The sequence below is a fragment of the Pelodiscus sinensis genome, unplaced genomic scaffold (genome assembly GCF_049634645.1).
Source record: "Pelodiscus sinensis isolate JC-2024 unplaced genomic scaffold, ASM4963464v1 ctg37, whole genome shotgun sequence".
Classification (NCBI taxonomy): domain Eukaryota; kingdom Metazoa; phylum Chordata; order Testudines; family Trionychidae; genus Pelodiscus; species Pelodiscus sinensis.
Genome location: NW_027465869.1, coordinates 486,430 through 507,543, shown reverse-complemented (window position 1 = coordinate 507,543; position 21,114 = coordinate 486,430). Strand labels below are relative to the sequence as shown.

General features: G+C 54.5%; 5 non-coding genes across 5 annotated transcripts; 1 reads left to right on the top strand and 4 right to left on the bottom strand.

Annotated features, from left to right (window-relative positions):
• Positions 1-6,649: 6,649 nt before the first annotated feature.
• Positions 6,650-6,721, bottom strand: TRNAE-UUC (transfer RNA glutamic acid (anticodon UUC)). The gene has a single exon. It is a non-coding gene; the product is annotated as a tRNA-Glu (tRNA).
• Positions 6,722-7,178: 457 nt separating this feature from the next.
• TRNAC-GCA (transfer RNA cysteine (anticodon GCA)) lies at positions 7,179-7,250 on the bottom strand. Its single transcript has one exon. It is a non-coding gene; the product is annotated as a tRNA-Cys (tRNA).
• Positions 7,251-9,487: 2,237 nt separating this feature from the next.
• TRNAA-AGC (transfer RNA alanine (anticodon AGC)) lies at positions 9,488-9,560 on the bottom strand. Its single transcript has one exon. It is a non-coding gene; the product is annotated as a tRNA-Ala (tRNA).
• A 2,060-nt stretch (positions 9,561-11,620) lies between these two features.
• On the top strand, positions 11,621-11,702 carry TRNAS-GCU (transfer RNA serine (anticodon GCU)). The gene has a single exon. It is a non-coding gene; the product is annotated as a tRNA-Ser (tRNA).
• Positions 11,703-14,952: 3,250 nt separating this feature from the next.
• TRNAI-AAU (transfer RNA isoleucine (anticodon AAU)) lies at positions 14,953-15,026 on the bottom strand. The gene has a single exon. It is a non-coding gene; the product is annotated as a tRNA-Ile (tRNA).
• Positions 15,027-21,114: the final 6,088 nt, after the last annotated feature.

Here is a 21,114-nt window from a genome sequence, read left to right as displayed (position 1 = left end):
CTGTGGAGGCTGAGGCTGTGGGAGACAAGCCCCTGGTTTTGGGAGGGAGATGAGATGTCAAGGTGTTGAGTTTCACCCATGGCGAGTGTGGGGTGACCCACACTCTGGGGGCAGCTGGAGGTGCCTCCTGAGAGTTGGTTTTCAGAGGGGTGTGATCAGCCCCCCCTGTGTTTCTGGCTCCTTCCAAGGGCTTGAATATGGCACCTAAAAATTGAGGAATGTGCATTTGGAAGAGGGAATTTCTGTCTCTGTTATCTTTAGTGTGCCCCAGCAGCTTAATGGACAAAGCAATGGTTTCTTAAACCAGGGATTGTGGATTCAAGTCCCACCTGGGTTGACAGTTGTGATGTTTCCTGGTAGATGTAGAGTCTCTTTGGCTTCCTCTTTGCCATGTTACCTGTGAGATGTTTCAACACTGGGCAAGTGTCCCCTGGAACTGCCATTTCCCCCAGACAGGACCCCGCAGGAGCAGACAGTGACACTGGTGTTAGGCGCAGACAGGAGGAGAGTGTTTCCTAAAAGCTGAGGTGTGCACAGTGAGGTCACTTGCAGAGATGCAGGCGCTGGCGTCTCTGTATGCGCCTTGGCACCTGTTACCCATCGGTACCTGCCACCTCTCAGCCCCTGCCAGCACCCAGACAGAAGGCCAGTGCACATGGAGCTGCCGTTGCAAGGGAGGCGGCTGCAGCACAATTCCAGGCCTGGGGCACGTTGAACAACTGTTTGAACTATTTTTAAAACAAAAAATATGAAAAACTTTAGGCTCCATCTACACGGCAGGCTTCTTGCCCAAGAACGGTTTTGCAGAAGTCGGAATAAGCCGTCTGTTACTTCAGAATTATTTCAAACTAACGGAATTGCTGTGTAGACTCTTGCATTGTTACTGTGGAATAACGGCCATTGTTCCAAAACAACTTTTGTGTGTGGACAGAACCTGCACAGCCCAAGAAATGTGATTGGCAGCTCATCCCCACAATCCTTTTGTCAATTGAAGTGCAGCACTCTGAAGACATGGACCCAAGGTAACCACCTTGGTTGCTTTCTGCTAAGGCCATGCCGGAGGGAAAAGAATGGCCCCTTCAAGCCGGAGTTGAACCGGCGACCTAAGGATCACTGGCCAAACACACACTACAGTCCTGCACTCTGCCAGCTGAGCTATTGAAGGGTGCACAAACAATGCTAGTTTATCCAGGTTGTTCCTTTTGCAAGTCTCAGGGCAACTTCTCCCCCAAGTAGATGACGTTAGTGAGGGGCAGAGGAGCACAGGGGTTGTCACAGGTACTTCACATGCAGACAGACCCCCTGAGTGAAACCTGAGCTAGATCCACCCATGTCTCAGCAAAAGGAAGAAAGTTGGGTTCTTCTCATGTGTCTTCTCTGTTCCAGAATCTCTAGGGGTGTGGCTCACTGAAACCTTTTGTTCCGGCCATAATGTTTTCCTTTATTTAAAATGAAGTTTGATCAACTAACATGAGACAGTTCAAATGCTTAATCATTTAATGATTTAAATTAAACTTTTCTCCCTAGCTGCAGCCCTAGCAAAATGGCTGGGGTGTGATTATGTCATTAGTGGCGAGTGTCCATTAGTAACCAAGAGTCCATGGAAAGGTTTGGGGAGGGCAGGGGCTCAGCAAAGGGGTGGGGTCTTGGGGAAGGGACAGGATAGATCCTGGCTTGCCCTGACATTTAAAAGGTGACCTTGGGGGCATGTGGCACCCTGAGCAGCCTCTGATGTTCCCTGCGTGAGCCCCAGAACCAGCCCTGAGTGACGGGGGCAGAGGGGGAGCAGCTCACACATGCCAAGGGGCTGGCCAGGGGCAGGACATGAGCCTGCAAGGCAGCAGTGACATCACAAGGAACTTTTACAGCACCTCAGCTCATTGGCTGGGAAGCAGTGACCTCACAGAGGGTCCATGGCAACAGCCAGGTGGGACAGGCTGCAGGGATGGGGCATCTCAGAGACCCCCATGGCCTGGCTGCCTGGAATCTCCTTTGTGAGGTTTCCCCTTGAGGGCAGAAGGGATGGAGGGTCTTAGCTGGGAGTGTCTCTGTGGAGATTTCCCCTTTCCCCAGGCTGCAGCGGGAGGGGCTGGGGCAGGCAGGGTTACAGGAGGGGCTGGCACTGAACTGAAGAGAGATCTGGGAGAAGCAAGAGAAAAGGCAACAAACATCCAATGAGGATGGGATTTGAACCCATGCCTGCAGAGCACAGTGGATTAACAATCCAGCACCTTAACCACTCGGCCACCTCATCTGAGCTTTGGGGGGTTTGTTTCAACCTACCCCAAGCCAGCACTACCAGAAACCTTTGTGCCACTTGCTGGCTGGCCGAGGACACCCAGGGCTGGAAGGTTTTGGCTTTTCACAATGTTCCCCGGGCTGTTGTACAAAGCTCAGTGCTGGTAAGAAACCCAAACAACCCCTGGCTACATCTACCCTGCAGACTTCTTGCTCAAGAACTGTTTTGTGCAAGAGTTCTTGTGCAAAACGTCTTGTGCAAGAGCACGTCCACACTGCCATGTGCTTTTGGCCAAGAATGTCCGAGGCAGTGTTCACGCTCTCTTGTGCAAGAAATCTCTAATGGCCATTTTAGCCATAGGGGTTTCTTGCACACAAAAAAACTGTTGCCCGTTCATACTACCTTCTTGTGGAAGAACTCTTGCACAAGAGGGTTTATTCCTCATGGGGAGAGGAATAACTCTTGCCCAAGAAGCCCTCTTTTCCTACGTTTTGCTGTAAATTTAGTTGCTCAAGAACGTGCATGCAGTGTAGATGCTTGTCAAGTTTTTGCGCAAGAACGGCCATTCTTGAGCAAGAAGCCTGCAGCGTAGACATAGCCCCTGGGTGCCCAGAGAGGGGCTGTCTAGTCACAGTCTGGCTCGGCGCGCACTCTGCAATGGGAAGACGTCCAAGGAGCAGGCAGATGGCAGCAGCACACGGCTCTGGTGGGCCCAGCATCCAGAGGAGCGTTTCTGATATGAGTGTTTACTGACAGTGTCTGTCTCTCGTCTGATTTCACAGTGAGCTTCCCTCACATCCCCCTGCCGCAATTCCTTGACCTTGGCTCTGACTTGTTCTAGGATGCGGGGGTAGGAGGGAGGTGGCCTTTCTTTGTAAGACCTTTGGCCATTCGGCATAAATGTCCACATTCCTCCGCATGGACTGCAGGGCCTGCAGAGACTCCTCCTGGGACCACAGCTCCAAGAGGGTCTTTATCTGTGGCCCAGACCATGACAGTGCCTGGCGTTTGCTGCCCATTGCTTGATTTGATTCCCAGCCAATTGAAGGTGAGAAGGGAACAGGCAACCTCCTGGGGGAGATCTTATTTAACCCTGAACAACAGGCACAAGTGGATCCCACCCCCAAGGGCTCCCTCTCACCGCTTTTCGTGGGGAGCAGCTCAAACACCCTGTAGTGTGTATTCTCAGATTGCCCCTGTCCCACCTGGCTGTTGTCTTGGACCCTCTGTGAGGTCACTGCCTCCTAACCAATAAGCTGAGGTGCTGCACACGGTGCTTATGATGTCACTGCTGCCTTGCAGGGCTCATGTCCTGCTCCTGGCCAACCCTTTGGCATGTTTGAGCTGCTCCCCCGTATCACTCCCACTCGCTCAGGGTACGTCTACACTACAGAAGTAAACAGGGTCTCAACCACTGCTTCCAATACAGCCAGCTGAAAGGGGAGAGCAGTCCTAGGTGTGGGCACACTCCTTCAGTTGTTTAGCCCTGCAAGATACTCAACTATTGATTTGTAAATACAGCTCATACTGGGCTGGGAAAGGAATCCGGGCTGTGGCTATGTAAATCCAGTTCAGCCAGTGCTATAGGCCTTATAGAGGATTGGTTGTGAGAATGGAATGTGGAGTATTGTAACTAATTTGGCTGTGGTGGGGTCACAAACCATTGTATCTCTAAGTGTAGGAATTGTAAAATATGACACCAGTGCTTGCAGGAGAGACACTGTCATTGAAAAAAGTCTGGGATGGACGAGCCTTCCCCTTCCAGACTCAAGTGGAGTGGACTCTGGGTGTGGGGGGAAGGAGCGTGAACCAGCAGGCCACATGTCCTCCAGCCATGAGCTATGAGACGGGTTCATTCTGCCTCTCCCTCCCCCACTACCCATTCTAAGGATAGACCTAAAACAGACTCCTTAAGGAATCTCTTTGTTATTTTGAAATAGTATTCCAGTGGGGGCTGGAATCTTTTGTCTAGCCTAGGTGGGGGGGCCAAGAGCTGAAATCACCAAGGAAACTGACAAAGAGCAGAAATCACTGGGTTTATCCCAGAGCCAGACCGATCCCGATCATAGAAGCAGCAGCTGGCAGGAGGAAGCAGCCAGCAGGGTGAACGGTAGGGGCAAGAGCAGGTAGTTGGTGGGTGGCCAGTAGGAACAGTGGCAGGTGGCCAGCAGGGTAGCTGGTGGGAGTAGCTGGCGGCAAGCCAGTAGGAGCAGTGGCGGGTGGCCAACGGAGTGGGTGAGATGCCTCCTATGCCCACTCCCTCCAAGAGTGGGAGGTGAACTCTGAAAATCACGCCTGAGCTCTTATCTGCCCTGAGCAAGGGCAGCAACTGGGAGTGGGGTACAGAGAAAGTTTGGGCACGTGAGTGGGACACGTACATTGCTGGACTTACATTACTGGCAAAGGACATTGCTCAAGCCACTTGAGCCGAGACTTATTTGTGGGTTGGTTCTGAACCCTGCTTGTGGTATTTTCCCAGGCGAATGCCACGTTACTTCTCACCCTCTTTCATTAAAAGTTTCTTTTCTACATTCAGACTCTGTGCTGGCGAATGGGGAAACATCGCCTCACCGAGGTACTCACGGGGGGGGGGGGGGGATTTCCCAGGCTGCTGGGTGGGGGCTCAAGCCAGTTTTGTGTGAGATGAATGAAGAGAAACCCCTAGACATCAAACCCAGGCCTGGCTGCTGCCAGCACTACCTGGCAGAAGGGTTACACTAGCAGGGGGAGTGACCAAAGCACAGGCCTCGCTATGAGCAGGCTTAGAACTTTTTCAGGGAAACCCTATTGGATTTCTAGTCCAACACCTTGACCACTCAGCCATCACAGATGTGAAGACAGCAAAGCCCCAGGGCCAGGGGAACTGGCAGATAATCCCAATGCCCAGGCGTGATGTCACCAGCCACACAAAATTCACACAGCAAACAGGGCTCTTAGAACAGGGGAAGTTTGGGGGCTCGTTGCTGGGCTGTGGGGTGAAGCATCAAACCAGACCCCTGCTGTGGGGCCTGTGAGTGTTGCTGAATGTGTGCCCCTGGAAACGGGAAACAAAAGGTCTGGGAGCCACACAGAGACCCTGCTGGGCTGAAGTCCCAACGACTACACTTTGTCTTTGCCTGTGGGCTTGGCTGTCTGCAGCCTGGGAACCTCCTGTCTCCTCAGACCACTGGTCTGGATGGAGCGTTACAGACGTCGGAATAATGGAATTGCTGTGTAGACGCTCCCATTGTTATTGCAGTATAATGGTCGTTATTGCCAAGGAACGCTGCCGTGTAGATGCAGCCTCAGAGAAATGCTGAGCAAGGGCTCCTGCAATGTCAGGGGAGTCATTGAAATGAGGTCACTTCTCTAGATATAAAAAGGAAGACATGTTAGGAGTGGGATTTGAACCCACGTTTCCAGTCAGAAACCAGAACACCCAACTGAGGGAAAGACATAACCTTGAGTTTGGCACCTTAGACCACTTGGCCATCATGACAAGTGTATAAAAATTTTCACCCGCAGTTTTCTTAAATGTGTGAGTTGCTTGTTGCTCAGGAGGCAAAGGGAGCACCTCTCTTTCCCCACCTAACAGCCGCTCTACAGCACAGCTGGGTATATTCCTACTCACCCTCACCTACCGTTGTGAGGTATTTTACAGGGAGCTGACAGGAAACAGAAGAGGGTAAACCGCTGGCCGACAGAACCGAGGCCTGGGATTGTCCTGTGCCAGGGAGTCTGTGTCAGTGCCCTTGGGGATCCTGAGCAGGGTTGGTACTTGGGGGTGGGGCCGTTCTGAAAGGCTGTAGGCACCCTTAGACCCTTTTGTCCTTCCCTGTCTCACCCCAGCGCTGAGCAACACTCAGTGTCGGTCTGAGCATCCGTCCTGCTCTGGGACGTGTCTTTGTGGCAGTAACCTGCCCAGGCGGCTCTCGCAGTGAGGCCCCTCCCTGGCAGCACCGAGCAGTGAGAGCTGAGTGAAGGGGGAGGCAGGACCAGGGGGAGAAGGCTCCATGACTGTGTCAGAGGGAGGCTCTGCTCTGGCCAGTGGGGAATCGTTGCCTCTCCGAGGGGCCAAGGCCTGGTGGGTCATTTCCCCAGGTTACTGAGTGGGGGCTGGAGCCAGTTCTGGGTTGTCTCCTTCAACAACCAAACTGAACCAATGGATCTTGTGCCGACCTGACACTGCGCTGGGCTAGTGCTGTGTGTGCCACAGAGCTTCCTGCAGGGCTGCCCACATGGGAGAGGGGAGGGGCAGTTTGAGTCACCAGCTCTGCCCCTTCTGAAGGGCTTGTGAAAATGGCAGGTGCTGTCTTGGCAGTGAGGGAGAGGTGGGAAAGGAGCCCTGAGTGAACCTCTTGGGTCACAGCTGCTGTAACAATGAGGTAAGATGAATGAGTAGGCAGATGTCAAGTGAAAACTGAGGCTGGTTTCCCTGACTGGGAATTGAACCCAGGCCTCAGCAGTGAAAGTGCTGAATCCTAACCACTAGACCACCAGGGACACATGAAGATGGCGCTTTCCTTACCTACACTAGCCTTTCACAGGCCACTTTCTGTCCCCTTCAGGACATGGGTCCATTTTCCATTGCCCAGAGGGGACAAGAACAGAAACCAAACAGAACATCAAAGCAGCCAGACGGGGCCATGCCAGCTGCCCAACTAGCCCAGGATCCTGTCTCACAACAGCAGCCAATCTCATTGCCCAGTGGGAATCCTCAGGACAGACATTTGTTAAGTGATCCCTCCCGTCACCCATTCCCAGCTTCTAGAATACACCAGCTCAGGACACCTGCCCTGTCCATCCTGGTGAAATGCCATTCATTGTGGCCACCAGGGCTTCCAAAGTTGAGTAGCTCTGCATTAAGGGTTCTTATTAATGTCAAGAACCTCAAGCAATGTAAAGCCAGAGTGTGATGGAACTGGAAAGGAAAATATTTCCATTAGAAGGAAATTTTCCAAGGGGGCAGTTGGGTTTGAACCAAGGACCACTTGATCTGCAGTCAAACACTCTACCACTGAGCTACACCCCCACAGAAATTGTCATCTGGAGCCAATGTTGGGAACTGGACAAGGAACAAGAGACAAGAGGCTTTTGTGTAACTCACATCCCAGGTGCCACCCTTGGGCTTGGTCTCGGTCTCCACACTGAGCAGGCGGGTGGCAGGGGTCTGATGCTGTCACAGCTGCAAGGCAAGTCACCCACCTGGCCCCTGAGCTCCATGTGGGCAGCAGCCAGACAGTGTGAGTGGAACAGAGGGTCGTGGGGGGCGGGGATTTGTATATTTTAGGAAGGGTCCTGAGTCCTGGCTCCCAGCCACGCACCTTGGCAGAAAGACCAGCGGCCCCTGCACAAAGCGCATTGTGGGAATAAGAGTTGGGGCGGCAGGAAAGGGGCTGGCCCCTCAGCACCAGAGAGCCGGTGGGAGAAGATGGGAGTGAATCCTGCTACCTCTCATGCGCAAAGGCAGCACTTTTCCAACGCAGCTAATTCTGCCCCACCTGCAACCTGCCGCCAGTGCTTCTGCCACTGTCTGGCCCAGGAGGGTTGGTGTCCAGCAGCTCTCTGCCCCAACGTGGCTGGCTTTTGGGGAGAGCAAGTAGGAAGTGGGGGCCGGGGTTGGGGGGGGGGCTACTGGAGCCACTTAGACCCCTGGCTGGCAAAAAGAAAAATTGGAAATTTCTCCCCTCATTGGGGAACGTGGGCATTGATCCCACTACCTCTCACATGCAAAGCAAGTGCTCTCCCACTTGAGCTAATTCCCCTGCTTTATGCACAATGGTCTTCTTGGAAGCTCTTCCCTTCTCCACAGAGACGTCGGCCTTCTAGGTCAGTTAGTCGTGGGAAAGGAGAAGGCTCCAAAAAGGCCTCAAGGGCAGATCTCAAGGAGACTCCCTGCAGCAAAGCCATGGGGGGGGGGGGGGGTCTCTGAGATGGCCCCTGCCCTGCAGCCTGTCCCACCTGGCCATTGTCATGGACTCTCTGTGAGGTCATCACCTCCCAGCCTCCATTAGCCAATAAGCTGAGGGGCTGCAAAAGACCCTTGTGATGTCACTGCCACACCCACCCCTGCCCTCCAGGGCTAATGTCCTGCCCCAGGCAGCCCCTTTGCCTGGCTGAGCTGCTCCCAGGGGTGAAAGTGACACATTTCTTACAGGGCCTGTTCTATTGGGCACCACCCCTTGGGCTGGGCAGGAGGGAGGGGGAGGCTCAAGGCAGGAAGTGGGGGGAGGGGTTGTGATAGGACAGTACCTGTAAGAAATTAAAATGTGGAATGTGGGAGGCTCAAGGCAGGGATTTGGGGAGTGTGTGAGAGTGGGGGGGGCTCAGGGCAGGGGTGAGGATGTGGAAGGTAGAGAAGTCAGGGCACAGGATCTGGGAGAGGCTTGGGGCTGGGACTGTGTGTGTGTGTTGAGGGGATCCCTCTGCTCTGTGCTCCCTGAGGCCCTTTAACACACATGGACTGACCTGGGCGCAGGCCAATGAGGGGGGTTTCAGTGAAGCTACATGTAAATGGATCCCTCTAGCAATCCCTGCCAGCCACACGCACAGGGGGAGGGACTTTAGCCAAGGAAGCAGAAGCAGCCAATCTGAGGGAGGTTTAGAAGCAAAGATGGGCTGCTGCCAGGATGGATGAGGGGATGTGACAGGGCACGAGCATAAGGGGAGCAGAGAGGGCCCTGCTGCACCCAGAGACATGGCAAAGCCTGGGATTGAGCCAGGGACCTTTAAATGTTTCATCTAAGGCTCCGCACACTGAGCTGCCAACAAACCCGTCTGGCTCATTATTAACTGTCCAGGGTGTTTGGCAGCCGTGTCACAGCCTGAGTGTTGCTCAGCACTAGTAGGAGACAGGGAGGGACAAAATGGTCCTGTCAGAACAACCCCCAGCCCTAACCCCAAGGACCAGCCCTTCCCTCCATCCTTACTGGGGTCTGCTGGGAATTGCCTGGATGCCTGCCCACCCCAGTGTCAGCCTAAGGATTGACTGGTCTGTAAAAGCTGCATCCTGGAAATTAGGAAGCAGCTAAAGTGACTCTGGTGGGACTTGAACCCACAATCTTTGAATGTCTTGCTGGACTCACATTAACCACTACAGCTTAGAAGTCCAACATGCTTTCCATTGCACCCCAGAGCCTCATGGGCTGGTGAGTTGGATATCTCCACTCTCTGCTTTGCAGCATGGCAATTGCTGGGGGGTGTGTCTCTTTTGGGAGAGGAGGTAGGAAGAGGGAGGGGGCCATTGAAATTAAAGGAGAGAGCTGTAATTGGAGAATGTGGGCATCGATCCCACTGCCTCTCGCATGCTAAGCGAGCGCTCTACCACTTGAGCTAATTCCCCTGCCTGCAAAAGGCTTTACTGCCTCACCCACCTTGTTCCAGAGCTCACAACATCCCTGCGAGTGCTACTTGTGAGACTCACACCTGTGGGTCGGCTAGCTCGGAGGTTTAGGACGTGGTGCTCATATCACACTGACGCGTCTTAAGAGCAAGCCCCTTATTTCAAGCTATAACAGGCTCGCTATTCTGACGTCCCTGCATGCGGATTTATTTCGAAGTGCTGTGTAGCCAGCCCCAAATTACAAAATAAGCTATTTCAAAATACAGGCAGTCCCCGAGTTACGCGGATCCAACTTATGTCGGATCCGCAGTTACGAACGGGGCCCTTCCTCTCCCTGGTCTCCAGCAGACCAGGGAGAGGAAGCAAAGCGGCGGAACACGCGGCCAGCTGACAGCCCAGCAGATGCAGAGCAGAGCAGAGCAGATGCGTCTGGGCTGTCTGCTGGCCGCGTGTTCCGCGGCTTTGCTCTGCTCTGCTCTGCTCCCCCTCCCCCCGGTCTGCAGACCAGGGGGACGGGGAGCCAAGCAGAGCAAAGCCACGGAGCCCAAGGGCAGCAGGATAGCCAGAGCGCGTCTGGGCTGTCCTGCTGCCCCCGTGCTCCGCGGCTTTGCTCCGGACGCCTGTGGTACAGCAGCTGGGGCGCTGCCGGTTGGTCCCGTAGCGCCGCTCTGGGCGCCACTGGACCAACCCAGCAGCACCCCGGCTGCTCTGCCCCAGGTGTCCCCAAGTCAGCAGCTGCTGAAAATGACCAGTGGCTGACTACAGGAAGCCCCTGCTCCGGGCTTCCTGGAATCAGCCGCTGATCAGTTTCAGCAGCAGCTGACTTGGGGATGCCTGGGGTTCTTACCTTGAATCTGTATGTAAGTCAGAACTGGCATCCAGATTCAGCCACTGTTGAAACTGATCAGTTTCAGCAGCAGCTGAATCTGGACGTCAGTTCCGACTTACATACAGATTCAACTTAAGAACAAACCTACAGTCCCTATCTTGTACGTAACCCGGGGACTGCCTGTAGGCGCATTGATTATTTTGAACTATGGGATGCACCCCTAGTGAGTTAGAGCTGAACTCTGCCTCCAGCTCCCTGCTCCACCCACCCACTTACCTACTGACTCCCTCGCTGCCATGGGGCTGTTTGCACTGGCCTCTTCTCTCTGTAGCCAGGCTTCAGCCAGGATTGAGACTCAGGCAGGAGAATGTGACCCGGCTCCCTGCACCTGGGCCCTGCATTTCTCATCCCTTCAGAGACACTTGCTAGTGGAGGAATAAATCACAGTCACATGAGTGTAGATTATGGAACTTTGTAGTTGTTGTTGCCTTGGAAACTCCCCACAGACCTTCCCCTGGGGTCCCGGGCAGCCCACTCACACTGCACAGCTCACTTCGAGGTGAGGGTGATGTGTAGACGTGACCGTCCTGTTGAGGGCCAGCCTGCTGGGGGGAGGCTCTGGCCACTTCATTTCCTCGTGTCTCTCAGGCTGTGTTTACACTGCAGGGCTACGTCTACACTGCAGGCTTTTTGTGCAAGAGCAACTGCTCTTGTGTAAAATCTTGCAGAGCGTCTACACTGAAGGCACATTTTTGCGCAAGTAAATTTATAGTGCAGCATCAGACAACAGGGCTTCTTGCACAGAAGTTATTGCTCTCCCCACGAGTAATAAGCCCTCTTGTGCAAGAACTCGCCCACAAGGAGGCAGTGTGGACGGGCAACGGGTTTCTTGCTCAAGAAAGCCAAATATCTAAAATGCCTGTCAGAGCTTTCCTGCGCAGGAGACCGTCCACACTGCCATGGCTGCTTTTACAGAAAAGCACTTCTCTTGTGCAACAGCCCATGGCAGTGTGGACACACTGTTGGGCAAGACCTTTTGCACAAAACAGGGTAGATGTAGCCAGGGGCTGTTTGGGTTTGTTACGAGCACTGAGCTTTGTACAACAGCCCAGGGAACATTGTGAAAAGCCAAAACCATCCCGCCCTGGGTGTCCCTGGCCAGTCAGCAAGTGGCAGAAAGGTTCCCTGAAGTGCTGACTTCAGGTGATTTGAAGCAAATTGTAACAGCTTAGATGAGGTGGCCGAGTGGTTAAGGTGATGGACTGCTAATCCATTGTGCTCTGCGCGCATGGGTTCAAATCCCATTCTCATCGGGTGTTTGCAGCCCTTCCTCTTGCCTCCCTCAGAGGTTCAGTGCCAGCCTCTCCTGCAACCCTGCCTGCTCCACAGAGACACTCCCAGCTGGGACCCTCAATCCCTTCTGCCCTTAAGGGGAAACCTCACAAAGGAGGCTCCAGGCAGCCAGGCCATGGGGGTCTCTGAGATGCCCTGGCCCTGCAGCCTGTCCCACCTGGCTGTTGCCATGGTCCCTCTGTGAGGTCACTGCCTCCCAACCAATGAGCTGAGGTGCTGCAAAAGTTTCTTGTGATGTTACTGCTGCCTTGCAGGCTCATGTCCTGCCCCTGGCCAGCCCCTTGGCATGTGTGAGCTGCTCTCCCTGCCTCCGTCACTCAGGGCTGGTTCTAGGGCTCATGCAGGGAACATCAGAGGCTGCTCAGGGGGCCACATTGCTAGGCCAGGGGCCCTCCTGTGGGGCTGTGAGTGTTGCTGTCCCTGCTGTACAGACACGGCCATAGAGCCTCAGGAGGCTGCAGCGGTGGGAGACACTTCCCTGGTTTCGGGAGGGAGACGAGATGTCAAGTCCCATGACTTGGAGCCAGCTACCGATACCCATGGAAAGCTGATTTTCAGAGGGGTGTGATCAGCCCTTCCTGTGTATCTGGCTTCTTCAAAGGGGCTTAATCAGGAGCTAAAGTTGAAGAAGGGACAGTTAGAAGGTGAATTTCTGTCTCTGGCACTGTCCCACCTGACAAAGAATTTACATTCCTCTGCTTTCTGAGACAGTTGGCAAGGATGCTCCACAGTGGCTCTCTCTCTCTCCCTCTCTGCAGAAGTTGTTCAGACCCCTCACTAGCCAATGCTGGTGTTAGGTGCAGTTCTGAGTGCTAAAACCCCAGATGTACAAAGTCAGAATGAAGGGATGCATTTTGCTCTAGGAGTGACAGCCGGAGGGAGGTAACTGTAGCAGAGCAGGGTCTTTCTGGAGAAAAAGCGGAGCCTGAGGATGAGAAGGCCCATGAGAGGCAGAGACTCCAGAGCGGGGGGGCTAGTTATTTGGTCTGGCAAACTGGCATGGCCCAGTCTGGCTGCTTTGATGTTCTATTTGGCTGTTCTTGTCCCCTCTGGGAAAGGGAGAATGAACCCTCCCCCCCATCCTGAAGTGGACATTAAATGGCCTGTGAAAGGCTAGTGTAGGTGAACAAGGAGACATGTTTTATGTGTACCTGATGGTCTAGTGGTTAGGATCCAGCACGTTCACTGCTGTGGCCTGGGTTTGATTCCCAGTCAGGGAAGCCCCCAGCAATTTTTACCAAACAACTCCTGTGACAGTCCGGGCCGTGTCTGGGCACAGCTGAGGGCGTCCGCTCAGGGCGAATTGCTTGAATCCGGGACTTCTTACAGCCCCCGATTTGTGACCTTTCCACACAGGCCACAAACCAGTCCCACAGAGCGCTTCAGCAGCCTGCCTGAAGCCTCCCGAGCAAAACCCCTCCGACACCCCAGCAATATCTGTGCCCCAGATGGCCCCGGGCCTATACACAGGTGGGGGGTCCTAGCACCCAATCCCACCTACCCCGAACAAGTTCTGTCCGGTTCCAAGAAACCAGCCACAGATCCCTGGTCAATTTACCCTCTGGACCTTGCCCACAAATCACGCTGGGCCAATCCTTTAGAATCTATATCTAAAGGTTTATTATTACAAGAAAGAAAAGCCTGAGAGTAAGGTTATTAAAGTACAGTACGTTACATGCACCGAATCTCCCAGTTCTCGATGCAGGCTCTAGCAGAGATGTTGCAGCTGCTGGTTTAAAAGTCCTTATTGCACATCCTACGATCAGGATGGGTCCACAGGTCTTCCGGGCTCTTCAGTCCCTGCAGTGCTGCCTCTGGGATGAAGTGCTGAGCTGAGAACCAAAATGGCCTCGACCACATGGCCTCTTTATACCCCCTTCCTGGCCTCTTCTGGTCTCAGCCGGTCACCTGGTCCTCAGCCTCTCTCTGCTGGCAGCCCTTGGGTCTCCGCCCTCCTGCTTTAGGTGTGTCTTTGGGCCATCAAGGGCCATTGTTCCACAGGGCTTTGCTACTCAGCCTGTCCATAGCAATGCTTAACCACATTCACAGAAATATTCAGCTTCCACACAGATTACAGATTCCTACCTACACACACAGACATTATACATTCACATAAATAGCGTACATAAGATCAACAAACAATTCAATCCCCATTCAATCCCCCCATACCAATTTCTGGGGCCAACACCCCCACCCAGGGGTGCAGCAGCGATCTGGCTGCTTCCCTCCAATTCAGCAACGTGACAACTCCATAGTCAACTTTCATGGTCTTAGTCAACTTTCTTGCCACATGTTACAGCAGCTGTGACCCAAGAGGTTAACTCAGGGCCCCTTTCCCACCTCTCCCTCACTGATAAAAAAAGGGTCTAATGGTGCCAGCAGCCTTTCAGAACATCCCCCAGCCCTTCCCTCCCCCTTGGCTGGGCACTGCCTGGGCTCAGGCCTCCCCGGTGCCAGCCTAAGGGCTCTGGAGAGGACAGGGCAGCTCCAGGGGCGGAGTCCTTTTTTCTGCAGTAGTGCAAACCCAGCCCCTTGGTTCCAACTAACGATACTCCTCATTTTTTGCCCTCTGTATCTCCCCCCCAACACACCCCCTTTCCCACTTTCCTCTCCTCCCCCTCCCCCTGCTGGTAACACAAACAGGACTTTTCCCTGTTGAAAGAACAAACTCTCTGGTTTTTATGTGGGGAATGTAGAACTGGGGAGGGGCTGGGGAAAGACCCTGGGAGGGGGAGGAGGCTGGGAGGAAGGGCTAAGGCTGGCACCTTCCTCTGGTGGTCCCACTGCCTCATGTCAGGGGCCTCAGCAGCGCTGGGGGGTGGCTCCAGGGGGAGAAGCTGGTTCAGGGGAACTTGAGCTGCTGGGCCACTGAAGAAGGCCCCCAGCAGCAGCCTCTGTGCAGGGCTCACACGCTCCAGGCCTCCTGGTCATATTGCGTCTCCCCGTGTGGCTTGGGCTCCAGAGCCTGCCCCCCAGCTGGTGCCTTGAGGTAGCCACTGCAGCAGCAGGAATTTGGGCATCAGGTCCCCTGCTTTTGGGGATAGGAAGCCAGGCCCAGGCCCTTTTAGCCACTGAGGCTGTGCAGGCTGGAGCCTCCCCCTACCAGATCTCTGCCCTGCTTCCTGCAAAGCTCACATTTTTGCTTCTTTCTGCTTCCCTGTCCATAGCAGGCAGGTAAAGGAAGGGAAGTTACCAAACCAAACACCCCTGCGGCCAGCATGGGGCTTGAACCCATGACCTTGGCATTATTAGCACCACACTCTAACCAACTGAGCTAGCCGGCCTACAAAAGTACATTTCACCAGTGGCCCTTTCAAGAAAGGTGCCTCAGGCAGCTGCAGGGCTGTCTCTACAGCTGCCAATGGCTCTTCTCTGACAGGGCCACTGGCGACTCACTGTGACATGCGCTGGCTAGTGCAGCTGGTTTGAGGGTTGGTCAAGGTGGCTGGCGGCCGGCAGACCCAGGGCAAAGAGAAGCCGGAATCTCTTGCTGCCAGCACCTTGCCTCCCAGCTTCTTCCCTGCCAGCAGCAGCTGCAGCCCCTTTCGGCCACTGGGTCAGCCCGGGAAGGGGGGCAGGAATGGGGCCTCAGATTCCAGGGTTCTGAGTTCTGAGCACTGCCCATGACACCAACCACCCCTCAATCAACTGGGCCAAACTGGTGCCCAGTTCATGCCCACTAGGACCTGCTTTACTTGGTTTCTTTCCACCCAGAGCCCCCTTCTTCTCCTGGGCTGTGAGGAACATCCCTGGGATACTCTCATATCCCAGCACAGGGCCATCTCTCCAGTGACAGGAGACGGGGCTGGGCTTCTGACCTTCTCCTCTGACACCTCCCGTCAGTCAGCTCCATCACTCAGTGCGTGCCAGGGACCTGAGTGATTGTGCCCTTGAGTGGCATTCTTAGCCAGCCAATCAGCTTTGTGAGGAGGTTCATGGAGGCGGGGCAAAGAGCTCTCTTGTTAGGCCAGCAAGGAAGCAGCCAAGGCCCCACCCCCAGGGAGCCGGCTGGAGACCATGTGGAGGGAGAAGCTGCCTCTCCCCTGTGTAGCAGGCACTTTCCCAGGGGGCAACTCCCAGGGGGAGAGGAATAGCTGTTGCTCAAGAAGCCCTGTTTTCTGATGCAGTGTAGATGCTCTGCAAGTTTTTGAACAGCTGCTCTTGTGCAAAAAGCCTGCAGTGTATACGTATCCCTGCAGTGTAGACGCAGCCTGAGAGAGACGAGGAAAGGAAGTGGCCAGAGCATCCCCCTGCAGTCTAGTACACAACAGGGTGGGTGTGTCTACACAGCACCCTCAGATCACAGTAAGCTGTGCAGTGTGACCGGCTGCCCGGGACCCCAGGGGAAGGTCTGTGGGGAGTTTCCAAGGCAACAACAACTACAAAGTTTCATAATCTACACTCATGTGAGTCAAGACACAGTGAGGTGGAGACTTGTAGCTGACCTATGCTCCACTTGGAGTACAAACGTTTAAGAAGAAGAAATCTGCAGAAGAGAAGAGTGAGGGGGAATTCGATAGCAGCCTTCAACTTCCTGAAGGGAAGATCCAAAGAGGATGGAGAGAGGCTGTTCTCAGTAGTGACAGATGGCAGAACAAGGAGCAATGGTCTCAAGTTGCAGTGGGGGAGGTCTAGGATGGATATTAGGAAAAATTATTACCTTAGGAGGGAGGTGAAGCACTGGGATGGGTTCCCTAGGGAGATGGTGGAATCTCCATCCCTAGAGATTTTTAAGTCTTGGCTTGACAAAACCCTGGCTAGGAAGATTTAACTGGGGTTGGTCCTGCTTTCGGCAGGTAGCTGGACTCAATGATCTCCTGAGGTCACTTCCGGCCCTATGAGTCTATGGTTCTAAAAGCTGAATTAAGCTACTTCGACTTCAGCTAGGCATTAATGCAATTAAAAAGTCCTGAAGCCTCCTACTTTCTGTCTCACTCAGGCCTCTCCCAGCAAAAGAACCTACGTCCCTGCAGCTTCACAGCCAGCCCAGGGCAATCTGTGAAGAGATTCGCTTTCTCCTCAACAACCCCTCCCCGACTGCAGACTCCACTGGGTTTGGCTCATTCACTTCCTGACAATTGTCACAGCCTAGGCCCAGATCCTGCCAAGACTTTGGCGTCAAAGTAACTTCACCTGCTTGGGTCCCTTTGACACGAGCAGGAGGTTCAGAGTTTGCGAACTCCTGGCTCTACCTGTGAGCCGTGGGGTCTGTGTGCTCAGCGTCTCTGCAGAGAGCAACACGGAGCTGGGTGCCTTTCTGTCTGTGTGTTGGCCATTTTGTGCTCTGTCAGTGCAATTACAAAGTGGCTTTTGGGACAAATAAGGTTCAATTAATCCACCTGAGTTTCTGGGACAGGAAGTGGGCACCATTCTCATCCCATAATTCAACAGAAGCTTCATCAAATTAGGAACCAAATGTCCATCAACGGTCTCTTTCTATGGCCTCAGATGCTTCGCTCACTCTCCCCTCCCCAATCCCTTCTAGGTACCTGTGAACTGCCTCAGAGTCTCTGACAGCGCAGTGGTTTTCTGGGAGAAACCCCTGACTTGTTCTTCCAGTTCAGTGTGGGTACGTCCAGACTACATGCCTCCGTCGACGGAGGCATGTAGATTAGCCAGATAGGCAGAGGGAAATGAAGCCGCGATTAAAATAATCGCGGCTTCATTTAAATTTAAATGGCTGCCCCGCTCTGCCGATCAGCTGTTTGTCGGCAGATCGGGGCAGTCTGGACGTTCCCCTGTCGCCAGAAAACCCTTTTGTCGACCGCCCCGTTATGCCTCATCCCACGAGGCATAACGGGGCGGTCGACAAAAGGGTTTTCTGGCGACAGGGGAACGTCCAGACTGCCCCGATCTGCCGACAAACAGCTGATCGGCAGAGCGGGGCAGCCATTTAAATTTAAATGAAGCCGCGATTATTTTAATCGCGGCTTCATTTCCCTCTGCCTATCTGGCTAATCTACATGCCTCCGTCGACGGAGGCATGTAGTCTGGACGTACCCTGTCAGTCTGGAGCCTCCCAGTCTCCTCGTCCAGCTTCTCCAGCTGGGCCAGCAGGAGTCACTCTTGTTCCTCCAGGTACTGCCGCAGCTGCTGAAACTCAGCCACAATCTTCTGCCTCTCGGCTTGTGTCTGTTTCTGTGTGAAAACAGGGAAAGGGCTGGTCAGGGGCATGGATGGAGCCCGGGGCCCTTTCATGGGGAGCTGAGTGCACAGCAGGGAGAACTTGGCAAACCCACAGATTTCTGACACTTGACTCCACCCTATGGGTACTAAGCTGAGGCTGCAGCAGGACACCTGTGAGGGTGGGGACTGGAGGGGGCGGCACCTCCACGCAGAGTGATGTAGGTGGGGATGGTCTGACAGAGGCAGGGACAGGCCCACGGAGGCCGACCAATGCAGGTGGGGGAGGCCCGGCAGGCAGGCGTGGGCATGTCCTGTGCTCTGGGGATGGGTCTGTGACTCCCTTAATTAAGCAGGTTGATTTCTGTTCAGGGTGGCTGAGGTTTGCCCCAGCACTGCCCTGCAGTGGGCAGGTACCCACTGCCCCAGTGCCTGGTGCAGCTCCTGGCAGCAGTGCATCCTGGGAGATTCCCACAGACTGCCTGGCACAGGTCAGAGTCGTACTGGGCAGCTCCAGCCTGGGGGTAGTTTTGCTCCAACCCAGTCTGATCCCAGTGGTGTCTGGCGTGGCCCTGCGCTGCCTGGAGCCCTGCTGTGGGTGAACTCAAAGTTCTTGGGTCCCACACAGTGTTCAACCCAGCGATCTCCTCGAGTGCCGGCCACAGCATCTGAGTTTAAGCCCTCCTGGAGCAGCCCAGGAGTTCAACATCTCAGTGGGAAACCGCCTCGCTCTGCTGGGCATCTTTCTCACCTAACCAACACGTTTCAGCCCTGGGGCTAAGGTGGCAGCATGGCTTAGTGGTTAGGATCATGAACTGTGTCTGGAGAAACAGAGGCTCTAAACAGACCTCATCTGCTAACTGCCTAGCTGATTCACTGTCTCTTCTCTTTCCCCCCCTCCCCTTGTGCCTCAATTTCCTTCCCAACTTTTGTCTATCTAGGGTGTAAACTGCTGAGGGCAGGGATTGTCCCTGGTTGTGTTTTGTGCAGAGCCCGGATCTCACATGGCGACTGTGATGCAAATAAAAGTAATAACATTAAATTCTAGTCATCAAATCTGTAATAACAACAGCAGCTTGTAACTCCCCTTTTCCTGTCTGAAGGCAGCACATTCCCAGAGGCCAGCCTGCTGCTGATCCATACCCCTCCCATGCGGTAATGGGCCCTCATTTCTCCTGGGGGGGGGGGGTAGGTTTAGAAGGATTCCGCTGAGCATCTCAGAGAAGTTTCTCACATCCAGTGTCTTTAAAGACTTGGAATTTGGCCTCTGTTGCCCCTTGGCCGGAGCATTTCTTTTGTCACAGCCTCTCCCGGGCCAGGCAGGCTTCAGCTGGTTGCTGAGTCACACTGGGGCAGAGAACAGTCAGGGAAATTAGCCAGATGGGCAGCACCGTGTGCGCTTGGTGCACCCAGGACTCTCTGCAGACCACACAGATGGGGCTTGATCCTCCTCACAGAACAGCTTCAGCGCTGCCTGTTGCTCCCTGCACACCCCACACCTGCCTGCTTCCTTCATTACCTGCAAACTGAGCTGTTTGACGAGTTCCACCATGTTCACCAGCTGCCTGTTGGGCCCGAGGGGTCCCTGCTGCACAGGGGCCCTGCACAGTGGACAGCGGTTAGCTGGGCTGGGTCCCTTCTTGCACCGGCTGTGGCAGGCGTGGCAGAAATTGTGCCCACAGGCTGTGATCACCGGGTCCGTGAAATACTCCAGGCAGACAGGACAAGTCACTTCCATTCTGAGACTTTCCACTGTGCTCGCTGCAGCCATGGCTCCCTCTGGGCTGGGAAAGAGGATCAGTTTCAATTTCCTGAGCTCAGGCTCTATCTGCCTCCAGCAACAACCGGCTGTTCCCTTCCCTGGAGCTGACTCAGGCTGTTTCCTGGAAGGGGAAGAGCCAGCAGGAGACATCCCAGCCCTGGAGGCTTTGGTGATCAATGTCCCACACTCTGGCTCTGGCACCTGCCCCTGGGCTAGTGTGGCAAATCTCTGGGGTGTCACATGTTCCCCAGAATCCACCAGCAGAGGTGGATGAGAGTGCCGCTGGGTCCCGGGCAGCACTGCAGGGCACTGGGCAGCAAAATTTCACAGGGCTCCCCCTTTGACACAGTGCATGCGCCGTGGTGCCAAGGCGCATGCGCGGGGCCTCGGGAAGCACGGGGCCCAGGGCAGCCGCCCCGCTCGCCCTGCCCTAAATCCGCTGCTGTCCATCAGGCTGTGCTGCTCAGCTCCCAGAACTGTGCCTATAAGGAGCAAGAGTGAAGCTTGTACAGAATTCATTGTGTTTGATGTGTGATGTCGACAGATAAAGTAACAGTTGTGTATTTATATGGATCTCGTTACACGCTCACAGTTGCAGTTTTACCATGTTCAATTTTCACAGCAGTGGGAAAAGATAGGGGGAGGGGCAGGCAATATATGGCTCAGACAGTTACTATTCAGTGACAGACACTGCGATTCAAGGAGTAAACTCTTTATTATTAAACCACAAATTGTCAATGTGACTCTCAAAACAGACTAATTCAAGTCCTTGAACTCTAAGAAGTTCTCAAGCAGCCTCAGTTCTTTCTGGGCCTGTGTAGAACTTTCAGTTCCTATGAATGGAAAGATTTTCCCCCTCGGTTTGTGAGTGGACAGTGAAATCGAGGTTCGCTGGCATCTAAGGATAAAGGTCTGCTCCCTCCAAGCCCAGTGACTCCCAATTCTCAGGCCAAACACTTATTCCAGCTGGAATCCATGTTTCAGGGGCCCGATTCTGACGTGCGCTCAGGCTGCTCTGGCTCGTTCTAAAGGAGCCTCAGTGTCCATAGCGCTGCCGATATTAATGACTTTACGGGTCCCGCACAGGAGCGGCCAGGCCGGGTCAGACAAAGGCCCCCCAGCCCCGTGCCCAGTGCGGGTGCCCCAGGGGGAGGGAACAGAGCAGGGATCCCCAGTGCCCTGCCCCGTTCCCCGCGTCCTGCAAACAGAGCCCAGAGGCGTTTCAGTGCCGCTTTGCAGGATATCGGGGCGTCTGTCAAAGCCCCGGGGGATGAGGTGGGAGGTTTGGAGGGGGGGCTGTGAGGGGCTTGCAAGGGGGCTGCGGGGGGATTGTCACGGTCGCACGGGGGCCCCCCCGCAGGTGACACGTTCCGGGGCCCGAGCCCGGTTGAGTCCCGCACTCCCGCCCCACTGGCCCGAGAGGCGGGTCCGTGTCTCGCGCTGGAGGGGGGCAGGCGGCAGCAGGCGGGTCACTGGGCTCCGCGCTC